This window comes from Pantherophis guttatus, chromosome 5, assembly GCF_059756535.1.
Source record: "Pantherophis guttatus breed Tessera chromosome 5, ASM5975653v1, whole genome shotgun sequence".
In the NCBI taxonomy this organism is placed as follows: domain Eukaryota; kingdom Metazoa; phylum Chordata; class Lepidosauria; order Squamata; family Colubridae; genus Pantherophis; species Pantherophis guttatus.
The window spans coordinates 36,567,579-36,589,437 of record NC_142067.1 but is presented as its reverse complement, the minus strand read 5'-3'; the positions used below and the strand labels follow the sequence as shown (position 1 = coordinate 36,589,437).

The 21,859-nt window shown below is 38.0% G+C and overlaps 1 pseudogene; it reads right to left on the bottom strand.

Annotated features, from left to right (window-relative positions):
- Positions 1 to 1,806: 1,806 nt before the first annotated feature.
- The window catches only part of LOC117664051 (uncharacterized), a 31,409-nt pseudogene continuing 11,356 nt past the window's right edge, over positions 1,807 to 21,859 (bottom strand).

The following is a 21,859-nucleotide window of genomic DNA, read 5'->3' as shown; positions in this document are numbered from 1 at the left end:
ACTACAGACATTGTTGGCTGAAGGGATTAATTTAACTTGGCTACAATATAATCAACTACAATCGAGATGGAAAGAGGACCAAAAAACTGGTATTATGTTGCATGAGGAAGAACTGGTTAGACATATAAAAGAGAAAGGTCCAATGCATATCAAAAGGCTTTATAATGTTTTGCTAGAAAGGGATTCAGAAACTGAACTAGTTAAAGACTGTATGATTAAGTGGGCACAAAATTTTGAAGAATCAGTGATGTTGGAAACATGGGAAAAAATTTGGGTTCAGAATGTTAAATTTACACAGTCTCAGAATTTGAGGGAAAATTTCTATAAAATGTTTTATAGATGGCATTTAGATCCCAAAAAGTTGTCGTGTATGTACCCTAATGTTCAACCAAAATGTTGGAGATGTGATTGTTTAGAAGCCACATATTATCATGTTTGGTGGACCTGTAGGAAAGTTAAGGCTTTTTGGATAAAAATTTGGTGGGTCATGCAGAATGTTTTGAAGAAAAAAATTCAATTTTCTCCACAACTGTTTTTATTGGGTATAGTTAAGGGTTTTACATTGGGTGAAACAAAACTGATATTGCATATGATAACAGCAGCAAGATTGTTGATAGGTAAATACTGGAAAAATGAAGCTTTGCCCACTATTGAGGAATGGACTTTGAAGATGGCCAGTTTTGCAGAGATGGCGAAGATTTCAGCATACTTAAAAGACTGTTCACAAGAGACTTATGAATGGGAATGGAAAAAGTGGATAGAATATATCCAGAACAAATATCAAACTAGGAAGTACCAAATAGCCTTCATTTGAAAATAATGTATTAGAAATATTTTAATGTAATGAAAAGGGGAAAAAAAATTATAAGGGGGAGGGAGGGGTCCAAGTTTTATACAAGTTTTATATTAAGGAGGGTTTCTTTACTTGATATGACTATATTGTGTGGAAGTCCGGGGGGGAGGGGAGGGTTAGGGAGGTTGGGAAGTTTGGGGTGGGTGTTGGGGGGGGGAAAAGGGGTGAAAATGTAATTGTAAAACTTTTGCAATAAAAAAAAAAAAAGAAAGTGGCAGTAAAATATCAAGATCACCTGCCCATCCCATGTCTAAATCAAACCTTTTCTGTTTCAGCTGTCACTTAGTTTACAGCAGGCAGACTCACTATGTAGCAGAGAATCTTAAGCATTATACTAATTTGCTAGGTTTTTCACATTCTAATTTAGAAAAGAATTTGCTATTGCAGTACCTCTCAAAAGTTAGTAAAAAAAAATGTTTCTAGTGATTTATCATCTGAAAAAGAAACTGGATGGGTTGAAATAAATTGCCCAAAACCATGAAACAAGGCCAATCCTTTGTTCACAAAGCCTAATTCTATCATTATCACTTGATGAGTGGATAAATATGCCAAATCCAGTTGAACATCAGGATGACTGTGCAATGAACCATAATAATGCCCAAAAAGTCTGGACAGTGGATGTGGTAGTACTTGGAAACAGGAGAAAAAAAGAGAAAGAACTGGAGAAAAATCACAAAATACAGAGACTTGCAAATAGCAATAGTATAACTATAGCAAAAGAAAGCAAAGTTCAATAGTAATAGATGCCTTTGATACAATCCTAAAATAAGTGGAAAAAACAGTCTAGAGATTCTCAGTCATCCAGGTCATGGTTGTACCAAAGGTGCTTTTTTTAAAAACAGGAGTATAATATTTATTAATATGGATAAAAAAAGAATATACAACACTATTAAAAAGCAACTCATTTTCTCCTTTGACAAACATAACCAGACACACGTTAGACTGAACAGGCATCAGAACCTCTTGAAGGCAGAAGACACAGATTTGCCCCCTTGGGAAGGTGGGGAATTCCACCTTCCCAAGGGGAGCTTGTGCTCTTGAAATAACAAGGCTTGCTCTTATCAAAGATTTCTTCCAACTTGGACTCTTCACCACTCCAAAGAGTGCTTTGGTGTTTGGTGGATTATAATATTGATGCAGGACAGAGGTGGGTTTCAGCAGGTTCTGACCAGTTCTGGAGAACCGGTAGTGGAAATTTTGAGTAGTTTGGAGAACCAGTAGTAAAAATTCAGACTGGCCCTGCCCTTATCTATTCTCTGCCTCCCAAGTCCCAGCTGATTGGGAGGAAATGGGGATTTTGCAGTACTCTTCCCCTGGAGTGGGGTGGGAATGGAGATTTTACAGTATCCTTCCCCTGCCGTGCCCACTAAGCCATGCCCACCAAGCCATGCCATGCCCACCAAGCCATGCCCACAGAACCGGTAGTAAAAAATTTGAAACCCACCACTGATGCAGGATTGCTTGATTTAGCTGATTTCCAGAAGCAGGATGGTTTTGCGGGGCTGACTCTCATCATCTGTTGAATCATCACTGTTCAAACGCATTCCATAATTATTTAGATCAATCTTGGGTTGTTTGGGGCCTTGAGGTGTCATTGGATATGAATTACAGATAGGCGGGTTCTCAATATTCATGGTCACATTCAGTTGCTTATTAGCAACTTTTGCCTGAGCCTCTGAAGTTGTTTTCAATAGTTCCTCTTCTTGCTTCCGTTGCTCCTGCAACTCCTGCTCTTTTTCCTCCATTTCTTTCCTGGGCCTCCATTTTTCTTTAGCTGCTTGTAAAACCTCCCTCTGCAAATGTGCAGCCTTTTTTTCCCCCTTGCTGTTCATGCTTCGCTGTGCCTGGATCTTTTCCTGCTCTTGCGTCTTCTCCAGTTCTCTCTCAGCAGACAGTTCTTTTTCTCTTTCCAGCTCAGCCTGGTGTTGTTCTGCAATCTTTCTTGCTCTTTCTTGTTCTTCCGCTCTTCTGCATCAATTCCTTATGTCTATGTTCTTCCTCCTCCAGTTGCTGTGCTCTCTGTTTGCGGGCATCTTCCTCCTACTTGTGCCGGATTTCAAGTTCTTCCAGCTTCTAAGCCACTGCCCTTTTCCTAATTTTGCCTTCTGCCATTTTTTCCTTTCGGACTTTCTCATTCTTCCCTTCATGTTGAGCATTTGTTCAAGTCATTTTTTCTTTTCTTCCTCTTAACTACTCTACTTGCTCCCAAGCCTGCAACACCTTTTAGAGGCACTCTTCACATTTACCTTTCATCTCCTCTAATCGCTGTTTCTTTTCCTCCTCCATTTTCCTTTTTCTTTGTTGCTCGGCTTTTTCAAAGGTGCTTTTTCAAGAGACAACTGTTACTTGACTTTCTTGTTGGTTTTTTGAAGACGTTTCACTTCTCATCCAAGAAGCTTCTTCAACTCTGACAGTATAGTGGGGAATGGAAGAATTTATATTCCTTGCAGACAGCTGGTCATTTGTGTTGCAATATTTTTAGGATCAGACTCAATAATAATATATAGAGTTAGAGATTCAAATATATTTCTCTTTAATTATAGTAGGCATTCTATATTCACTGAATATTCACAGACAGAAGCAAGGAAAATGGCGAAGGTGGCTCCTTATATATACAAAGGGTGGAGCCAAGAGTAGGAGTGGTGAATTATGAATACATTAGGAAACAAAGAATAAGTTAACCCCTGATATCCCATATATACATTATTTACACATTAGGGAATAAGGCATTTACATCTGACAAATCCCCCTCTAAATGCCGGTTCGCTATACAACACCAATTACATTCAGATTCAGGACAATATAATACATACAATCTAGAAGTTAAGTATTTGTGCTGTTTAGAAGGTAAAGGCTTCGTCAATATGTCAGCCAATTGTTCAGAGGTATCGCAATGTACTGCTTTGATAAATCCATCTTGGGACAGTTGTCTCACATGCTTAAATTTTATATCTATATGCCTGGATCTTTGTCCAATGGCATCGGATCTAGATATTTCAATGGCTGCTTTATTATCTTCATGCATAACAAAAGGCAAAGCAGGTTTTTTCCAAACATCTGAAATTAAATCATTAAACCATATAAGGTTATTTGCAGCTTTAGATAAACAGACATACTCCGCTTCTGTGGTTGAAGTGGCTACCAATTCTTGTTTACCAGTGTACCAGTAAACTGGACAGTCATTTAACAGAAAAATATAACCAGAGGTACTTTTTCTGCATGAAGTATCTCCAGCCCAATCCGCATCTGCGTAACATGTAAGTCTTGGTTCTTTGTTATCACTAGGTTCTAATACTAGACAAAAGTCCAATGTACTTTTCAGATATCTTAAAATTCTTTTGACGGCTTCCCAGTGATACATTGTTGGTTTACTAACGTGCCTTGATAATAAATTGAGTGGTAATGCAATATCTGGTCTGGTCCAATTAGATATATAAAGAAGTGAACCTATTACTGATCTATAGAATGTATTATCCTTGAATTCAGGGGAAGATTCAATAGTATTTCTAAGGAAATCAGTTTGCATAGGAGTGTCGCAGGGTTTGGCATTGTTTAAATTACATTTGTTTAGAAGTTCAATAATCTTATCTTTCTGAGTAAGTTTGAAACCCTTTCTAGTTTTGTTAATTTGAACACCAAGGTATTTGTTTATTTTACCTAGAGATTTCAACGAGAAATGTTCATTTAACTTGTTTACAAAGATTTCTCTTCTCTCTCTGTGTTTTCCTATATATAAAATATCATCTACGTAAATCAATACAAACTCAACGTGATCATCACTCTTTTTGACAAAGAAACAGTTATCAGCAGTGGTAGCTTTGAAATCCATGGTTTTAAGTACTTTTACCAAGCAATCGTACTATCTTTTGCCAGATTGCTTTAATCCGTATAAGCTCTTGTTCAATAGCCAAATTTCATTTTTATTAGTGTATTGACTGTGAGGTGCTCTTACGTATATCTCCTTATCTAGTTTTGCGTGTAGGTACGCAGTCTGTATGTCATATTGGAATACATCAAGATTGAGTGTGGATGCTACTACTAGAGCTGTTTTAACACTCTCTGTTCTTACTGTGGGGGAGTATGTGTCAGTATAGTCCTCCGGATATTTTTGTGCATAACCTTGTGCAACCAATCTAGCTTTGTATAAGGTATTGCCTCCTTCTAGATTCTTAATTTTATAAATCCACCTGGTACCAATAATTGTTTTATCTTTGGGTGCAATCGCAGGTGTGAATACATTTAATCCTTGTAAGCTCTCCATCTCCTTTTTCATAGCTAGTTCCCATTTTTCTTTTTCCTCACGAGGTAGTTTTAATACTTCCTCATATGTATTAGGTGTTATTTGTTCACCATCCATATGCATTATGTAATCTTTGTATTTATTTGGTATTTGATTTCTGTTGTTCCTAATAGTTCTTTCTGGTTTGCTATGGTAGTCATGCAAATATCTTGCTTCCTTTTTTGTTAATGTGTCTGTCTTTATTTTGTGTTTACTATTTGTCCAAGTTTTGGTTTTGTTTTTGCCCCTGTTAATACTTTGATTTTTTATCGTCCCTTCCTCACTAGATTTGATATCCTTGCATTTGTTCGGAAATATTTCATTAAGATGTAATTTAGACCAGTTGGCCTGTTCATGGAACACAGCTGTTCTGGAAACTATAAATTTATTATTATTATCAATGAATCTGTACCCTTTGGTGCCAGTTTCATATCCCATAAATCTTAATCTTCTGGATACGTTTTCTCCCTTTCTCCTTAATTGTTTGGGTATGTGTACGTCTGCAGTGACCCCAAATATGTGCATGTGTGCTAATTTTGGTTTCCTATTATACATCACCTCATATGGTGTCTTATTCACAATACTGGACCAGGTTCTATTTTGAGTGTAATTTGAATAATGTAGGGCTTCTGACCAAAATTGTTTGCCTAAACCAGCATCCTCTAATGTGCATCTAATCATGGTTTGTAGTGTGGAATTTTTTCTCTCTGCAATCCCGTTTTGGAACGCAGAAAATGGACTAGATGTGTAATGTAACATCCCTCTATCCTTTAGCCATTGGGAGAATTCCTTAGACATGAATTCACATCCCCTATCTGTCATGATTTGTTTTATTCTGATATTATGTTGTGTTTCTATGCGTTTATAAAATTCCTTAAATTTTTGAAAGGTTTCATCCTTGTGTTTTAATGTGTAAACAAAACCATAGCGACTATAATCGTCTACTATTGTTAGGAAGTAACGTTTTCTATAAGTGACTGATGGAGTTAATGGACCAACTAAGTCCATGTGTACTAAGTCAAAAATTTTGTTAGTAGATCTGGTGGATTTTTTTGGCCTGGGACTAGTTTTTAATTTAGTAGATTTACATACTGAGCATTCCAAATAATTTTCACAATTTTTTATTTTGACACCTTCTGCGTGTTCAATCATTTTTTGTACTACAGGAAAACTTGCATGTCCTAACTTCCTATGTAAGATATGAGCACACTCGTCATGTATTGGTTTACCTATTTTTGGTTTTTTCTCATTGTGTGTATCTGCGTGATCATGAGATATTTTGCATTCATCATTGTCACTGTTACTAATATTTTCATTATCTGCCTCAATGCAATCTTCCATATTTGAATCAATATTATGTAACCATCTTTCTTTTGTTATCAGATAGGGTAGGCCTCCTTTAATCATCACAGTGCCTACATTAGTTTTATTCTTCTCTAAAGTTGCTTTTCCCTTTGAGAAAACTATATTGATGTCAGAATCTCTGCTTAATTTTATGACACTTAGTATGTTATGAGGTATTTCTGGTATTAACAATACCCCCTCTATTTTTCCTAGACCAGGCAAGGTCACATTCCCTCTGCCTAGTACTTGAACTTTTTCTTGGTTAGCTACTTTTATTACAAACTTATCTTCTGTAAACGAAGACAATATATTTTTGTTATTAGTGGTGTGATTAGTTGCTCCAGAATCAATAAGCCAATTATTGTTCTCATTTGGTTGCGTTTTGGTGCTATCTTGTTTATTTAGTCCATTCAGTGAACCAGATTTTCTCTCTTTTGAATTTTCTCTGCCCCCTCTATTTTCTCTGTAATTTGGTGGGCTTCTATATTTATGTCTGTCTGTGGAAGACTGTCTATAATTGTATTTATTCCTATATTCTGACCTATGTCTTTCTTTTGAGATTTTGGGGCAATCTCTTCTATTGTGTTCTCTGGATCCACAATTGTGGCATTTAAAGTTTTCATTATATTTTTCTTGAAAAGCTACCTTCCTAAAAGGTTTGTGTTCTGTGTGATTGCTATAACGATTTTTCCTTGAATTGTCTTCTGCTATCAATTTGTTAGATAGACTTTCTATTGACAAATATCCTAGATTGATGGTGTCTAAGTGTGACATAAAACTATCCCATGATGAATCAAGTGAGTTGATAATAACACTTTTCATTGTTTGATCTGAAATCACTTCCCCCCTCAAATGCAGCTCAGCTCTTATTTTGTTTAAAGATATTAAATGCTCACTTATGGAAACCCCTGGTTTTACTCTGGAAGAAAAGAAGTCCTTTGACATTCTTGTGGTGGTTGCTACACTATCGCTGTGAAACAAATTAAACATGCATTGAATTATTTCTGAGACAGTTAGGTTTGGTTTGATGCTATGATACATTGCAGGAGACACGCTAGATATTATTAAGAAAAATGCCTTATGGTGTAAACAATCTATTTTTAAAGTCCAAGGTCTTCTTGGGGGACTAGTGATAAAGAATAGTAAATTTTCTTTCATAAAGACAACCTGAAGTTGTTGATACCATTCTTGTAAATTAATGCCATCAACTCTAAGTTTTGGGAAGTCATTGGGTAAGTTACCCACATTATTTTGTCCATTACTTACAACCTGAGGCAGTCCGTGGTCTCGTAAGTGTAGAAAATTGCAAAACGGCATGGGAATGCTCGCAACGAGTCTGCGCGGTTCTCTGGCTAGTTCAAGTCTTTCCGGACCGTCTACGTAGTTTCGCACATGCGCGTTGTTCATTTCTTCTTTGACGTCGTCGTGGAAGGTTCTCTCCATTGCAGCTCGCTCGCTTCGTTCCTCTTCAGACGAGTCGGTCTCTGGCTCGGTCTTAGGAGTTCTGATGGCGGCGGCTGTTCTTTTCTTTCTTTTGGGTGCGTTGGCACTTGCTTCGGTCTGCGGTGTAGGGCGGAATCGACATGGCTCTCTGGGCTCGGGCGTCGTCGTTCTTGAAGTCAGGATGGGAGCGTGCAGGTCTTGAAGCATCGGCTTGTTCGCTTGCTTCTTTGTTGGCGCTTTGGAAATTTTTAATTTTGGCCCGAATGCGGCAAAAAGCGTCTTCATTGCTGACTTTACTTGGGATTTCGTTAAGTCGTTCTCATTTTCTGATTCTGGCTCTTCCGAGGAATTTGAATCCTCCTTTTCACTTTCGTTGTCTGATAACGTTTTTGGCGCCAGAAATTTTGAACTGAGCATTTTGATTGGCTCTGCTTCGCTCACTTTGGAGGCTTGTTGAAACCAAGATGGCTGCCATTCAAAATTTCGCGCGGGATCACATCTTTTCTTTTTCATAACGACTCTCTCTGTAGTCACATCACTCACAGTTTTTTGGTCTTTGGGTTTCTCTTTAGTGATGTTTTTCTCTCTCGCTGCTCCGCTGTTCTTCAGCATTTCTTGGAGGTTCGCGATGAGGCTTTCATCATTCTTCTGGCTTTTTAGAATCTTTAGTATCTCTGACCTGAGTTCGTTGTTTTCTATTTCGATTTCTTCCTGGCCATCATTTTCATTTATTAGTTCTTCTTCTTCAGTGGTATATTCTTCGGATTCTCTCGAAATCGCGTTTGTGGATTCGTTGATTATTTCTTGTTCAGTTTCTATTTCTTTGCTGTAGGCCCTGGTGTTGGGCCTATCTTTCTTAGACATTTTAAGGTATTTATTGAGTCAATTAACCATCCTCTGCTACCAGTTTGTTGCAATATTTTTAGGATCAGACTCAATAATAATATATAGAGTTAGAGATTCAAATATATTTCTCTTTAATTATAGTAGGCATTCTATATTCACTGAATATTCACAGACAGAAGCAAGGAAAATGGCGAAGGTGGCTCCTTATATATACAAAGGGTGGAGCCAAGAGTAGGAGTGGTGAATTATGAATACATTAGGAAACAAAGAATAAGTTAACCCCTGATATCCCATATATACATTATTTACACATTAGGGAATAAGGCATTTACATCTGACAATTTGCATCCTTTTAGAGGTCATTGAAGCACTTGGAGGTTTAGCTGTGTCCTCGGGAGAGTGCTCCTAGTTCCTGTAGTCTGCAATTTTTCCTCTGGAAATCCAGTCCTTCTCTCACAGCATTCAAAGGGTGTCCATCCCAAATTGTATAGTTAAAAGTCAGTAGAGATTCTCAGTCCTCCAGATCATGGTTGTCCTACAGGTCCTTTTTCAGGAGGCAACTGGACTTCCTTGTTTTTTCTTTTGAAGACGTTTTACTTCTTCAGCGACCCTCTAAAAGGATGCAAATGACCAGCTATCTGCAAGGAATATAAATATAAGTAAACTAATAAGGAATATAAATATAAGTGGACAAATCAGTTGAACACTGTTGGCATCACTGGTCTCCTATAGCTCTTCTGAAGGCAAATTAATCTTTACCACTCTATTTTATCAGCAGAGTAATTTTTCCTATGGATTGCTAATATCTTTAAATCTCCAAGATGGTTTTAAGTCATCCTGGTGTGAAAAATGATGAAAGTATGGGAAACTTTTATTTAATTTTTCTCATTGAAAATTTTTCTCATTTTCTCATTAAGTTTTATCTCATTGGATGCAGGGTATAAGAAATTAATCTCTAGAAAATCAAGAGCATAGTTCTTCTTAAAATGATAAAATAGATTTCATACTAGCCAGCTATCTGTTCAAACTTACATATGTACACTGAAGACCATTTGGCTTAATTCAGTGCCCTGCTTTCTAGTCCTGAAAATTACACTGCTCAAAAAAATAAAGGGAACACAAGCAGAAGACATCCGAGATCTGAATGAATGAAATAGCCTTATTAAATACTTTGTTCGTTACATACAGTAGTTTTGTGTTCCCTTTAGTTGTTTGAGCAGTGTATAAACTACTGTATGTAAAGAACAAAGTATTTAATAAGGCTATTTCATTCATTCAGATCTCAGATGTCCTCTGCTTGTGTTCCCTTTATTTTTTTGAACAGTATATTTCAGTAACATCTCTATTATTCAAATGTACACAATACAAATATGGTGAATTAGAGGCAGTTTAACATATTATTATGCTTTTCTTTTTTAAGAAAAGCATTTTATTTTCATTAAACATAAAGTTGGAGAAGGTCACTTAAGATATTAGTTAATTGCCTGCTCAGTACAAGAATCCAAATTAAAACATCCAATTTAGATGATTACCCAGGCTCTACTTGAATGTATTTATTTTTTATTATTATTAATTATTAAACTTCTATACCACCTGTAATCTAGATTGGGAAATTTAGTAGAAAACAATAGCCAGTCATCTCCATCATGAAAATATAGTAAGATATCAAGCTACTCACCAAGAACCAAGCTCAACTCAAGGGAGACTTTATCATTTATTTTATTAGTTTCTCTGGTTTCATATTTTTTTGTATCTTTCAGTCACTTAATGAGAATCAAATTATCTTTTGTTTAAATGTTTCCACTGCTGATTTACCTAGAATAATCACCAACATGTAAACTAAATTTTGCCTATAGCTGACAAATTGCCACACAGAATATATGGGAGGAAATTATCAGGTTTAGTAAATGCCTTCACTCTTTCAGTGTGCATATTCTGCTTGATATGAATAAATTTGTCAGTTTTAGCATGTAAACCTGTTAGCTGTCAATTTTATATTTCATGGAATCTTGGCTTGTTGAAATCATTTTCCAAATAAATCACAATGTGTGAGTTTGCATAACATTTAGCCATAAAATTTTATTAAAAATTAAATATTTTTTATATTGTAAATTCCAATGTGTTTTGTCAGAAGTGAATGCCATCTGTTCATCTGCTTTTTGTGAGAGGTGAATTTGCAACTTTTTTATATAAATAAGACAGAATGTTAAAACATTTGAAAGTGAAGCTGACAGCTTGATCCATCCATAGTAGAATTAATGCAGCTTTATATTTGTAACTGTAAACCTAACCTGAAAATCTGGTTAGGAACTCCATCAGTTAAAACAGAACAGGGAAAAAAAAAGAACTGCCTTTTGATAGTATGCCAATTAAAGGCACTGAGCAAACTATAGTTATAACCTTAGCTGACATAGGGATGAAGGTACCTACAGTGGAAGAAATAATTTTTTAAGGATACTTCAACAGTCAATCACTAGATAGATATTGCTGACAGTTACTATACATATAGATGTATCCAGAAAGTGGAATGAGTGAGGATACAGCATGCATCTCACCCTCTCCCTCTCTCTCTGTCTCTCTCTCTCTGATAGTTTGATAATAATATCATAAATACCATATTGCAATCTCATAATTAGGACAAGTTGTATGTGGCTGGTATTGAAGGAGAAAACTAAATCTGTTTCCAAAATGTGATTGGGTCATTCATGGATAAAATATGCCTGCAGGGAAACACAGATATAGAAACATCTAACTTGCTTGTAACTGAATTTTGAGTACTGAGTTCATATTGGAAGGAATCCCAATAGTGGATTGTAAAATGAAGAAATGGTATTAGACACTTGTTTTCTACCAAGATTTCTATGTTGCTATTAACTTAACATAGTTAGAAGACATCTTTCTGTTAAGAGTGAATAAACTCTTAATGATTCCTGATATCTCTGGGTTTTCTGGAGTTCAGAGGATAGATATTTAGGGGAAATAAAGAAAAGGCAAATTGTGTTCTGAAAAGACATACTATATTTTGTATATATAAAATGTGAAATAAGTGGTAGAGAGAAAAGCAAATGAGAGGAATCAGTAGTGGTATTCACTTACCTTCACTATCAGTTTGCAAATGTGAGCGTGTGTGACCTTCTGTGCATGCGCAGAGCAAGAGTGATGATGTCCGGGTAGGTGGGTGGAGCCTCCCGCCTCTGCCGCTACCGGTTTGCCCGAACCGGTTAGAACTGGCAGAATACCACCACTGAGAGGAATGTATCATAGAACTATAGAGTTGGAATGGACCTCACTATTAACTTTTCAATTCTTACATTCTATCAATCATTCGAAAAACCCGGCCTCATTAAGAAACAAAAAGGCTGCCTTTTCCAGGATACTTAGATATTTACACATAATCAGTTTTATAGTTACCTGGTTATGATAGAGCCACTTGACAGTGAGATGGGAGGCATATAAATTTAATAATAAATAAAATTAATAAAATATAAATAAATAAACTTAATAATATATAAAATTAAAGTTTTAAGAGGGAGTCAATATATTTTCCAAAGCACCTGAAGGCAACGGATGGAACCTAGAACTAAGGAGAAATTTCCCGACAGTTGGAACAATTAATCAGTGGAACAACTTGTATCCAGAAATTGGGGTGCTCCAAGTTTTTAAAAAGAGATTGGACAACCATTTGTATGAAATGGTATAGTTAGAAATGGTTAGTTGCAGTGGTGGGATTCAGCCAGTTCGCACCACTTCGGGAGAACCGGTTGTTAACTTTCTGAGCATTTTGGCAAACTGGTTGTTGGAAAAAATAATTAGGGCAGAGAACCGGTTATTAAATTACTTGAATCCCACTACTGGTTAGATGCCTGAACAGAGGGTTGGACTAGAAGACCTCCAAGGTCCTTTCCAACTCTGTGTATTCCAACTGTTAAAATACACAGAGAATAGCAGTTAAATGGCAAACAATATTTTTATTGCTATCACTGGAAAGCATAACGAAACCTAATGTTATCACTAGTTATCACAGTACTTGAGATTTATTAGCAAAAAGCCCATGATTACATTTCACTAATGAACATGTAAAATAAAATATATTCTTAGGCATCAAAATACATGTTTTCACATCAAAATAAAATAAAAATTCTTTTCATACTGTAATAAAGTAATACAATGAAATATATGATTGTCCGCTCAGAAAAAAATATATCGCCCTAACCACAGATACAGGCAAACCATGGATGAGTTCATGGCCAGCAGCCCAGCCTCAATGTACAGTATATGCTTGCAAGCCATTCCAACCGCTCATTCTTTTTCCTTCTCCTCCTACCCACAGGAACAAGGGGCCTTTCCCATCCACAGCAAGTGCTATCCATATTCCTTCTTCCTGCTGCAATGTTGCCACAATACCATGGACAACATGCTAGCTTGTTTCCCTGCACCCCACTAGAGAAAATGTTGTTCTTTCCTCCTTCTATTTTGTTCCTTCTCTCTCCCATACATAAATTGCTATCCTTGTATTAAGTGTCTACTGGAATTAAATATCCCCTAAATTGAATAGATAAGTAAATGTCATTGGTTAGGAAACAATCATTTTTATGTATTTCGTATTTTTAACAAAATATGTATACGATGGTTCTTTGTACTTCAATCAAACAAATGTAAACAATTTAGAAAAGCTTTACAAAAACTCCTTAAGAATAAATCAACCACCAGAAGATGGAAAACATTAAAGATAAAACATGTGTCATATCAAAATCAAGAACTGCAACAAAACAGCAGTAGGCAGCACAGATATACATCTCTTTATACATCAATTTCCCAATCGCTGAATGCCTGCTTTAAAACAACCAGCCTTAAGAGAGAAGACTAATTTTTATTTATGAATATGAATAGTCAGATAGATGACCTTAGAAACTATGCAGTGACACTTTAAAAATGTTTTAAGCCTGTGAGTTGAGGACATTTTTTAAAAAAAACCTCTCAAACTGGCGTTTCCCTAACTCCCTGAGGTATAATAGGAAGGGGAGAGAAAACACCAGCTTTTAATATTCTGTTGCTATAGCCTGTATCAACGAAGTACAGTTCCAGTCAAACTTGTATAATCAATTTCTTAACCCAGGTTATCTTAAAGGGCTAAACACTGAGGCAACTGATTTCTACTGAAGGGATCCAGTCACTGGTGGGTTTCAAAAATTTTTACTACCGGTTCTGTCTTGGGGGGCGTGGCATGGCATAGCTTGGTGAGCATGGCTTGGTGGGTGTGGCAAGGAAGGATACTGTAAAATCTCCATTCCCACCTCACTCCAGGGGAAGGATACTGTAAAATCTCCATTCCCTCCCAATCAGCTGGGACTCGGGAGGTAGAGAATAGATGGGGGTGGGGCCAGTCAGAGGTGGTATTTACCGGTTCTCCGAACTACTCAAAATTTCCGCTACTGGTTCTCTAGAACTGTTCAGAACCTGTTGAAACCCACCTCTGGATCCACTAGAAAGCATTTATTTTTGTTTTCCCTTCTCCTGAATCCCTGGGGGACTGTTAGTATGTTCTCGCCCAGCATGACTTAGATGGACTGATTCTTCTAGGAATAGAAGATGCTCAGATGCTCAGGTCCCAGGCCATGTAGGCCTTCATAAATTATTACTACCTGGAATAGGATTCAGAAACAGTAAAATACATACCGATAATCAACGTATCTAAAATATAATATGGCTAGTATATTCTAATAAATCTTTAACAGTTTCACTATAAGTAATTAAAGCTTATAAGACATTTCATACACCATTTGTAATTAAAAAATGACTCTTGAAATTTAAAAATACTTGATTAATATTATTGAATTTGATAAGAAAAAACTTATAAATAATAAGCAATTCATTATGAGAATACTGTAATAGATAGATAGATAGATAGATAGATAGATAGATAGATAGATAGATAGATAGATAGATAGATAGATAGAATATATAGATATAGATATAGATATATATGTATGTAGGTCTTTGGTTATTCGGGTTTTCTCCCATGTAAAATTGGAAGTGTCTTGGCGATGTTTCAACGAAATCTCATTCATCATCTTCAGGCTGGTGCATTTGTCATCTTCAGGCTTGTGCATTCTGCACAAACCAAAAAATATCCACCATCCTAAGAAACCCTAAAGACAAAATTGAGTTAGAAAATCAAGGAGTATATGAAATCCCATGCACCGCCTGCCCCACCACATACATCGGACAAACCAACAGAAGAATAACTGCACGCATTGAAGAACACAAGAACTCAGTCAGAAAAGAGGAAAAAAGAGCCTTGGTAGTACCGTGGTCTAAAGCACCCTGTTATTAAGACCAGCTGCCTGCAATTACTGCAGGTTCGAATCTCGCCAGGCTCAAGGTTGACTCAGCCTTCCATCCTTTCTAAGGTAGGTAAATTGAGGACCCAGTTGTGGGGACAATAAGCTGACTTTGTATAAATATACAAAAAGGATGAAGGCTATTGCTTAGCACATTGTAAGCCACCCTGAGTCTCTGGAGAAGGGCGGCATATAAATCAAATTAAAAAAAAAAAAAACCAATTTCTTCCCTGGTCCAACAACTTAAAGCCACAGGACATGATATTGACTTTAAAAAGACCAGAACTATCTCCAAAACTGAACACTTTAACAACAGAATAATCAGAGAAGCCATCGAGATAGAAAAACGCCCACAAAGCATGATTAAACGAGATGATACCTCCCACCTACCAGCCATTTGGAAACCCACCCTCATTGACAAACGAGTCCCTAACACAAAGAATGACACCAGACCCACACTCACGAAAACCACACAGGATGTCACCACCACACATCCACGCAAAAAGCAAACCCACACCAATGAGGCACGATCACAAAGCAGAAGCCAGATAACAGCTGCATCATTAGCCACTTTAAACCCCTCCAATCCATACATGAAGCAAACTGACACCCACCATGAAGAGGTGCATGACCACGAACACAAAGTAAAACAACAGCAACGCAGCTCACCAGCTCAAATCCCCCTGCAACTCAGACTAACCCGAGCACAACCAAGCCCCCACCCAAACAGAACACACCCCCAGCCAATCATAGCATAGCCAACCCCCCATCCAATCAGAGCACAGCCAAACACCCAACCAAGCAGAACACAGTTCCACCCAATCAGAATACAGCCAAGCTCCCACCCAATCAGTTCACACCCCCACTGGCAGTTAAAAGGAAGAAACAGCTGTGATCACACATTGCTCCTAGAAGCACGAAGCTGAAAACACCAGCCTGAAGATGACAAATGAGACTTCGTCGAAACGTCGCCAAGACACTTTCAATTTTACGTGGGAGAAAATCCGAATAACCAAAGACCTACATACAAACACCTGCGAAAACCTCATATATATATATGAGTGTGTGTGTGTGTGTGTGTGTGTTTCTTCTAGCCAGGTTTTCCCTACGTAACCAAGGTTTTTTGTAGCTCCAGCTCAGTAGAATCACATCTACTTGGTTCTGGGCTTTTTTCTTTTCTAACAGCTAGCAAGCTCTAACATATATATATATGTTTTTGTAGATCTTCATAGGTAGAGGTATGCAAGTTTTGGTGTATTCGGGTCTTTTCCCGTGTAAGATTGAGCTTTCCTCGCACAAGCACAAAGCCGAAGACACCAGCCTGAAGATGACAAGTGGGACTTCGTCGCAATGTTACCAAGATACTCTCAATCTTACACGGGAAAAGACCCAAATACACCAAGACTTGCATACCTGTACCCGTGAAAATCTACGAAAACAACGAGTTCCAGGTATAGTTTTAGAAGAAGCGATAGACATCACGATCTCCGGAATGTTTAAAAGTTTAAAAATTTAAATTTAAATTTTGCCGAAGGAGGAGACTTCCTCAATAATCTATCATATTAACTGCAGCAATTGCGCAGGTCATTACATAGGAGAAACATCAAAACGACTGAAAATGAGGGTGCATGAGCACAAACTAGCAGTCAGACGTAAGGAACAGCGCTCCCAGATTTGGATGCATATGGAGGAGCATGGTCACAAGTTCAACTTCCAAGACACCGAAGTCGTTGCCCACAATGAAACAAAAGGAGGGCGCCTCTTGAAAGAAGCCTGGTTCTCTAACAACAACTCCCTCAATAGACATATTGACATACCACTGGCATACCAGGCTTTATGGCACCAGGAAAGACTTAAGGAGGACCGATTACTAAGACTGAATGGAGATCGGGGACAAATCTCCTCCTCTAGGCATAGAGATTGGCCCAATGGAGGGGTGACAAACCCTGACAGAGGGCAAGAGAGTAGGTTAGGGAAACAGCAGAATGAGGGAGATGGGGGGGTAAGGAGGAACAACGTAGACCCATCACAAGATCATGGGTAAAACAAATGGGTTTAGAGGAAGCAACGTGTGCGCCTAAAAGGGAAAGGCATAACAATGAGGGAGAGGGAGCCGGGAGTAATACCTTCAAAGCAATGCCTGATAACCCCGCGTTACCCCCCAGGGAGAGAAAGAGGCAACACACAATGGGGCAGGAGGCAGGGGAAAGTGTATCGTCATCGGTCAGCATGACTAAGGCAGAAAATAAGATAATTACAGGGGGAAGGCAAGGGTGTGGGCCTGTTACACGCGCAATGACCAAATTGATCAGCATTACATAAAAGCAAGCAGCTCTTCAATGGTGATTTTATACTCTGACGAAGTCGGTAGGGGCCACCGAAAGCTTAGCACAAGTTTTAAAATAAAATTTTTTTAAACTTTTAAACGTTCCGGAGATCGTGATGTCTATCGCTTCTTCTATATATATGTGTGTGTGTGTGTGTGTGTGTGTGTGTACAGTTAATATATATATATATATATATATATATATATATATATATATATATATATATATATATGTATGTATGTATGTATGTATGTATGTATGTATGTATGTATGTATGTATATTAAACTCTAAAATCTAAATGTGGCATAGTTCCTTCTGTGACACTATAGTCTAAACATGGTTTCCAAATAGAATTGAATTTTAAATCAGTTTTACTTTTTAACACAAAGTTATTTTAAGCATCAAAGCATCCTCCCACAATTGGACAGCCATTCTTGCATAAAAGGAATTGAAGAGTTTTCCAATAAACAGTATATAGAAGCCTTATATCTATTAACATACACAATGACAGTTCAGTATATTGAAGAAATGTATGGTTTAGCAAAATTTAATAAAAATATTTCAGGATGAAAGGGATTGTGACATTCTGTGATGAACTATTTGCCAGTATTGTTGAGCATTGCAATATTGCCACCAAGGCAGTTTTTCAAATAATTACTTCTTCTCCATTTTAATATATCCTTGATGTATTGTGCTAAACTTTAGTTGAAATAAATAATTCAATCTGAAGATGATTCAGTTGAATTTCCATTACCTTTATGCATTAGTTTGAAATCACCTCTTTGGATTCATCTGAAGATTCAGTGGAATATATATGTGTACACTTTTAGTGAACTAAATTAAATAGAATAATTTCTTCAAAGTGAAATGCAAATTCAGATCAAATCTTAAAAGTTAATTTAATATTCAAATTTCATATTTATTATTTATTTTAAATTAAGCTAATCCTATTACTTTTTCTTAGAAATAGTTTCTCCCTAAATATATGTCATTTAACTTCTGTTCTCTTTCAAGATTTGCCTCTACAACGATGCATATGATTCAAGTGTTAGAATAGCCAGTAATTAAAATTAAGATGTACATAGAACCTTTCATCTGTCAGTGGAGGCAAATGAAAATTCATGCATGAAAAGCCTTTTCCCCCCCATCTTTATTCAGTAAGAAGGAAAACCCACAGCATGATTAAGCCCAAAATGGAATGATTCCTTTGTCCTCAGTAATGTTAGCATAAAACAAAATGTAATTGGATGTCTAGAGTTATAAAATCTGTAAAAGAGAATAAAAGTATACTCACTATCGCAGAAATGAAGCCAGTAATAATCATGAAGAATACAGTTACTCATATAGTCATTATATCTGAAATATTTGGGGGTATTCAGAAACACTTTTACCCAAGAATACTGATATTTATAAGGAAATATTTACAACAGCAATATTTATAAGGAAACAGACACTTTTCCCACTTAACAGAGCTTTTCTATTTGGTATTACTAATTTTATTTTTCACATAACAATTTACATAGGAGTCCTTCTTAGGTGCTGCTAAACAGAAGATAGGCAGTAGTGGCCTCTATCCATTCACATGTTCTAGTAATTATCTAGTAAGGTTGTGCAAAACTTCATTTAGACAAAGAAAAGAATCAAATTTTGCTAAGAAATATATGTCTTCGGCTTTATCTATGCACTTAATTGCAGAGTAATTTATTTCTAATACAAAATTCTAAAAAGGTGCAAATGTTCTCATGCCTCTGTTGGATTGCAACAAGGTGGGGGTGGAAAAATATGAAAAATTAGAAGTTGGACTGTACAGCTTATTCATTGAGGTATTTTGCTTGCAAACTAACCATAAAGGATGATTGTAAAAAGACAGTCATCAATTTGAAAGAGGCGGTGGTGAGACCTCTCCTCAAGAAGCCTTCCCTGGACCCGGCAGTGTTGGCTAATTATCGTCCAGTTTCCAACCTTCGCTTTGTTGCGAAGGTTGTTGAGAGTGTGGTAGCGCGACAGCTCCCTCAGTACCTCGATGAATCGGCTTATCTGGATCCGTTCCAGTCAGGCTTCAGGCCTGGGTACAGTATGGAAACGGCATTGGTCGCATTGGTCGATGATCTCTGGAGGGCTCGGGATAGGGGTTGCTCCTCTGTCCTGGTCCTATTAGACCTCTCAGCGGCTTTTGATAACATCGACCATGGTATCATGCTGCACCAGCTGGAAGAGTTAGGGGTGGGGGGCACCGTGTTGCGGTGGTCTCCTCCTTTCTCTCTGACCGGTCGCAGTCTGTGTTGGCAGGGGGGGCAAAGGTCGATCCCAAGGCCTCTTGTATGTGGGGTGCCGCAGGGTTCGGTCCTCTCGCCCCGTCTGTTCAACATTTATGTGAAGCCGCTGGGTGAGATCATCCATGGTTTCGGGGTGAAGTACCATCAGTACGCTGATGACACTCAGTTGTACATCTCCACCCCGGATCACCCCAATGATGCCCTTGAAGTGATGTCCCGGTGCCTGGAGGCTGTGTGGATCTGGATGGGGAGAAACAGATTCAGGCTCAACCCATCCAAGACTGAGTGGCTGTGGTTTCTGATGTCCTGGTATAGTCAGTTGGTGCCATCACTGACTATTGAACCCGAGTCGTTGGCCCCCACTGAGAGGGCTCGCAACTTGGGTGTTCTCCTGGACTCACAGCTGCCTTTAGAAGAGCATTTGACAGCTGTGGCCGGGAGGACTTTTTATCAGGTCTGCCTGATTCGCCAGTTGCGGCCCTTTCTGGATCAGGACTCATTAAGTACGGTCACTCATGCCCTCATCACTTCCTGCCTGGACTACTGCAATGCTCTCTACATGGGGTTCCCCTTGAGGAGCACCCAGAGGCTCCAGCTGGTCCAGAATGCGGCCACGCAGGTGGTTATGGAAGCGACGTGACACTCCCATGTGATGCCCCTCCTGCGCGAGCTGCACTGGCTCCCAGTGGTCTTCTGGGTGCGCTTCAAGGTTTTGGTTACCACCTTTAGAGCGCTCCATGGCTTAGGACCAGGGTATCTACGAGACCGCCTTCTGCCACCAGTAGCCTCTCACAGACCAGTACGCTCCCACAGAGAGGGGCTCCTCAGGGTGCCGTCGGTCAGTGTCGACTGGCGGCCCCCAGGGAGAGAGCCTTCTCTGTGGGGGCACCTGCCATCTGGAACGGGCTCCCCCCAGAGATACGGCGGATCCCGGATCTGGGCGCTTTCCGCCATGCCCTTAAAACTTTCCTTTTCCAGCAGGCTGGCCTGGCCTAACCTCTTTTTTAAATCGTTTTAAATTTTAAATTTGTCTTATAAATTGGCGTGTTTTAAATTTTTTTTCCGGCCATGGTATTTAATATATTTTAAATGGTTTTTAACATTTGTATTATGTGTATTTTATCTTGGCTGTTCACTGCCCTGAGTCCTTCGGGAGTAGGGCGGTATATAAATTTAATAATAAATAAATAAATAAATAAAATTTATGAAGCATCTATGGAGTGTCTGGATCCAAATTATTGCTTTGATGTGATTTTTCCTATGCTTTTTCCATGCTACTCACTTCTTCATACAATTTCAATATATTCCAGATGGGGGATAAGGATGTTATGGGGAGGGTACATATACAAAAGAAGGACTTTTTCACACAGTTGTGTCACAGTTGTGCCTTATTGATTGTTCTACCACAGAGGTGTCAAACTTGCATCATCACATGACGTATCGGGACTTTCCCCCCCTTCATTCCCCCTAAACCGGGCAGGGCCAGCATGTGATGCATCCGGCCCATGGGCCGCAAGTGTGACACCCCTGCTCTACCACAAACATTTATCTCCAATTACCTGGACAGTTTTGATTATTTTCAACAAGAGATCAGTATACTCAATTTGTGAATGTACAGAACTCATTCTAATCAATACTTTTGTGTCAACGGATAAGTACTTTATTCTACTCTACTTTACAACAACATACATGCCTTTATTTTATTTTTATTTTTTTAAAATAATGTCTTGGTGGTCTATGAATTCATTCCATGTTCTTGTACACATGATGACTAATCTATATATAGTCTTGCTATCATGATGATATACAAGGAATTGGGAAGCAGAGTGAGTTGTCATATCTTGTATGAGAATGGCTGCCTCTTATAATATGGATGTGTTAGAAATTTTTAAAATAATAATTACATCATCATAGTGTTATCTGATCAGTTGGTGCTGGAGGTATCTTGATCACAATCAGATCTGCAAATTTATCTAGAAGACCCCTGTCCGAAACTGAACAGCAGCATTATTTTCACAAGATTGTAAATAATTGAAAGGCATAGTACAAGGACATGATCTACTGATGATGTGGTTGGCGGCATCCTGCTGTTTCTGATTTCAAGACTACTCTTCAGTGACTGTTCCTCCATTACTTTTGTTGTTTACTC